At 40.3% G+C, this 5119-nt stretch overlaps 1 non-coding gene across 1 annotated transcript; it reads left to right on the forward strand.

Annotated features, from left to right (window-relative positions):
* The first annotated feature begins 4541 nt into the window (after positions 1-4541).
* On the forward strand, positions 4542-4648 carry LOC122563785. Its single transcript, XR_006315724.1, has one exon. It is a non-coding gene; the product is annotated as a U6 spliceosomal RNA (small nuclear RNA).
* Positions 4649-5119: the final 471 nt, after the last annotated feature.

Genomic DNA, 5119 nt, shown 5'->3' on the forward strand with positions numbered 1-5119 from the left:
GGCATGGAGATTCAGCCCACAGTGTTGGCATCACACTGCTTCACAAACCAACCATCCAGCCAACTGAGCTAAACTGAACTCCTGATGCACAGTCACACAATGCTGACTGAATCGGCATTAGTCAAGCAACAGGCCTCTGTTGTGTTTACTCCAGCCCTGCTGCTGCCCCCTGGTGGAACAGCATTCTGACATTTAATATCAAGGGCCCTGGCATCTTGGAGGTATGGGATAAGGAGTCAATGCATCGAGGAGAAGGGTTGCAGTTGTAGGGCAGAATAAATAACCGGGTGAAGGATCAGCAATTGCTGTGGATTAGAAAATCCAAAAGAAAGACTTGCTTTTTTATAGGATGCTTTCAATGGCTACAAAATATGGTGGAGCTGATGGTGTAATGCTAATGTCACCAGACCAGTAATTCCAAAGCCTCAAACTCTGGGGAATGTTGGCACATTGCAGATGGTGAAATTTGAATTCAATTTTTAAAAACCTGGGATAAAAAGCAATCATTGCCAATTGTTGGATAAACCCAATCTGGTTCACTAATGTCCCTTAGGGAAGGAAATCTATGATCTTTACCTTATCCAGTCTAATCGTGACTCCAGCCTCACAGAAATGTGGTTGACTCTTAAATGCCTTTGAGCAATTAGGGATGGGTAATAAATGCTGACCTAAGCAGTGGTGCCAGCATCCCAAGAACAAATAAAAACCAGACATCTGAAAGCCCTTTACAGTTAATGAAGCACATTTGAGGTTTAACCACTGTTGGAGCATAAGAAATGCAGCAGCCATTAATGCACTGCAAGTTCACACAGACAGTAATGTGGTAATGATCAGATAATCTGCTTCAAAGATGTTGATTGTGGGATGAATATTGCCTAGAGCACTGGAGATAAATGTTGCTGTTCATCTGCAAAATAGTGTCCTAATCCTTTTGATCCACCAAACAGGCAGATGGGGTGTCCATTTAATTTCTCAACTGAAAGTCAGTTGAGTCGCTTCCTCAATCATGCCCAGGAGTGTCAGCATTCTTTACTATAATTCAAAATAACTTAAACAGCAGCAATCATAAATTTCATTTACTTTGGACCTACAACATGGACGCTTCAATTTGATGCTGATCCTTAGAAGGACATGGTAGGTTGGTGGCCAAAGGCTTAATTAAAGAGCTTGATTTTGAGGGAATTCTGAAAAGAGAGAGCAGGTGAGACAAAGAAACATGTGGGGAGGGATTCCAGAGCTTAGGGAAGTTTTTCATTAAATCAACCAAGATACATCGAAAATATAAACCAAGTGGTCCCAGGTGACAGGAGATGAAGCTGAATTTCAAATCTGCTCAGTTATTCCCAAGTGCACAGCACTATTATATTGTTCCTCATGTACAGCCAGGAGAATTGACACAACAATATCTCATGAGTAAAAAGATTAGAAGGGTCATTCACAGCACCCACTGAATCTCAACCGACTATATCATTATTGAATGTATGAACAATGGATTAGTGTATGCTGTGCGATTATGTGTGGGAATGGTGGGAAAAGCTTTGCTCAAGAGATTATGAGTGAGGCAAAATTCATGAGAAGGTAAATTGCAAAACTTCCAGGTACAGATCTTCTTGCATATAATCTATATTCTAATGGACTTAAGGGCCTAATACCTCTTGACACTGTTAAACCAGGATCTGGTCACAAGACTGCCAGAAATATTTTTCAGAGCCAAAAGAATTGCAGATGCTGGAATCCAAAGTAGACAGGCAGGAGGCTGGAAGAACACAGCAAGCCAGGCAGCATCAGGAGGTGGAGAAGTCAATGTTTCGGGTATAACCCTTCTTCAGGGATATTTTACAATCAGCTATGATTTATCAGGCAAACTCTCATGCAATCAGAGCTATTGTATTTGGTGCAGCAGATACAACATAGACAGATTTTTTTTAAAATTCATTCATGGGATGTGGATGTTGCTAACCAGACCAGTATTTAATATCCGTCCCTATTTGCCCTGGAGATGGTGATGTTGAGCTGTCTCCTTGAACCAACTGTCGTCCTTGTGCTGTAGGGACATCCACATTGTTGTTAGGGAGAGAGCTGCAGGATTCTGACCCAGTGACAGTGAAGGAATGGCATTATAGTTTCACATCAGGAGGGGGTGTGGATTGAGGGGAAACCTGAAGAAAATGCTTCTAGGTGGCGGATGCGAAGTGTTTGGAAGGTGCTATCAGAGGAAGCTCAGTATTGTTTATGCTAACACTCTGCAAGAACAATGTAGTCAGCCCCACTTCACTGCCCTTTCCCTTTAGTCCGGCAAAATTAAAGCAATTCATCTACTTTTTAAAGGACTGTCAGCGTACTTTAGGGTTTGCTTAAAGGACAAGCAGGACTTAAAACAAAACAATGGGCTGTTGAACCAATTTTTTGTGAATGATCTGCTTCAAAACAAGATAGTTGCTGCATGGATAAGAAGAACTTTCCTTTCTGTTGTGCCTTTCACAACTTCATGGCATTGCAAAGAGTTGTAGAATGTTTTGAAGAGTAGGTGATATACAGGATGCTTCTTGCCCTTCCTCCATTATAATAGCGCCTACATATTTCAGCCCTTCAAAAAGTATTTCAATGGCAGTCAAATTATTTTGGGATTTCTTGTGGGGTTTGAAAAAGTCATGTAAACATAGAACAGGACAAAATTAACGTAGACCATTCAGTTCAAAAGACCTCCGCTGGCTTTTTCAAAGAGCTAACTATTTTGTCTCACTTCCATGTTCTTTATCCACATCCCTGCAATTCTGTTATCTCACCTCAACCATGTATCCATTAACTATGACTATCAAAGCTGTTTCCACCACCCTATCAGACAGTGCATTCCAAATCCTATGATGAGTTTTGCCTCTTGTTGCTTCTGATTCTTTTCGCAGTCACCTTACATCTGTGTCCTCTGGTTATCATTCCTTCAGCCAGTGAAAACTATTTCTCATGATATTCACTATCAACATAATTCCCTTTCATCTCCTCTGCTCTAAGGAGCTTCTCCAGTTCAATGGCAGAACTGGAATCCCTCATCCCTAGAACCATCCCAAAGATGTACCTTCTCCAAAACCAGGAAATGGACAATATTCCAGCAATTACCTCTCTCATATTTTGCACAAGTTTGGCAAGTATCTTGCTTTCCCAGTCCTTGTCTTAATTCCTCAAGCCCAGGGTCTTATACACTTTATCAAGGAGAGGTCATGGCCTAGCAGTATTACTGCTGGGTTGTTAATCCAGAGACAGTATCCTGCCACGGTAGGTGGTTGAATTTGAATTCAATTTTAAAACAAAATCTGGAATTAAGAGTCTAATGATGACCATGACCATCTGGTTCATTAACTTCCATTAGGGAAGGAAACCGCTGTCCTTACCTGATTTGGCCTAAATGTGACTCCTCAACAACGCGGTTGAATCTCAGACAATAAATGTTTCCCGGACAGCGACGCCCTCAAGTCATGAATGAATAAAGGTTGAGAAAAAAAAATTTCATCACTTTCTCATGCTAACCTCAAACATTTATCCTTCCTCAAAGCTCTCAGCTGCTGGGCCTTCTGTACAATTGCACCATTTAGTTTCTCCTCATATCTCCTACTATAAATGAATCACCTCCCAATTTGCTACATTGCACTTGATTTGTCATGTGCCTGCCCGCTCCTCTCTATGCCCTCTTGAAATCTAATTAATATCTTCCTTACAGTTCACAATGCTGGCAAGAATTGCCTCATCTGCAAGTTTTGACATATTGCCTGGTGTCCCCATCTCATTTAAGCACATGCCCTTCCCTCTTTAAACAGTGAAGTCTCATGCCATCAATCTTTATTGCACTGACAGTATGTGAAGCATGTACACCAACCTGACTCACAACAAAATAAAATTACTTTAAGATTGATTAGCTGCCAAAAGTTTTCTGAAAGGCATATTGTTATCATGGCTCTTAATTAAACCAGTGTAAAAATCTGCTTGTACAGGCTTGTTTGGAAGTAAATCAATACTTACTGAGAGTTCGGTAGGTAGGATAATGTGGCAAACATAATCGCTCTGTTCCTTACACTCCCACTGCAAAAATATAATCATGTAATAGATCTGTTTGGGGCGTGCTCTATACTAAAAAATGGAAAGCAAGTCATCTATCTTATCACACATTAAGCACACCATTCAATTTACAGTGTGCGGCCACCATGACTTACAATAATGGTTGTTTTTCAATTATCCTCAAATACAGTTCCCCAATTTTTGTGTATCAATGGCTTCCTGATTAAAAAAAAATCAAAATGGCCTTAATTGACTTTGCTGTCAATCGAGATTATAGGTTTTATAAGTTATTCATACTTCCTTGCAGTTCTGATTGCTTCTGTTGTATAAGAAGGCCAGGTGGCCACATTTACTCGTATCTAATCTAACACAATCATCAAGACTAGGAAAAGGAACAGGTTCCTTCCAGAGATTGGCCATGGTTTCCCTATCCTCCTTCTCCTCATGTAACAACAGAAAAGATAAAGGAACAATGCAGTATTTTTTGCCTTGCCTTGAAATCCTAAATTGGTTTTAATTGGAGCAATACAGAAAAGATTAGCACGGACCCTGCGCAAGGATGACACGCAAATTCATGTTAAAGCTTAGGTAGATAATTTTTTGAAAAGTAAAGGAATATGGTGAAAACGTGGGTAAGTGAAGCTGAGTCCATGAAAAGATCAGCCATGACCTTATTGAATGGTGGTGCAGGCTCGAAGGGCCACACGGCCTACTCCTGCTCCTAGTTCTTATGTTTTTATGTTTTGCCCAACATTTGTCATCTTCACTCTGATAAACAATTATAGGGAAAAAGAAAGTTGATTTGAGCTTTTTCATGCACCTGTGACAAAATTCAGATTTAATAACTTGACACGTCAAACCATTCAGGTAATTAAAGTAGTCATGATCCTTTTCCATCTTATTACCATTTTATGTTCAATATTCATGTGATTCCTAGACTCCAAGACAGAAATCTGATCACTGACCTCCCTCCGTTTATTACTCCATCAATGGATGGCAGATAACGATCTCCACATGTCCTCCAGACCACAGCTTTCCTATCACTATTTGTGAAGAGACCCTAGCTTCATTT

Source organism: Chiloscyllium plagiosum, chromosome 27 (genome assembly GCF_004010195.1).
Source record: "Chiloscyllium plagiosum isolate BGI_BamShark_2017 chromosome 27, ASM401019v2, whole genome shotgun sequence".
Classification (NCBI taxonomy): domain Eukaryota; kingdom Metazoa; phylum Chordata; class Chondrichthyes; order Orectolobiformes; family Hemiscylliidae; genus Chiloscyllium; species Chiloscyllium plagiosum.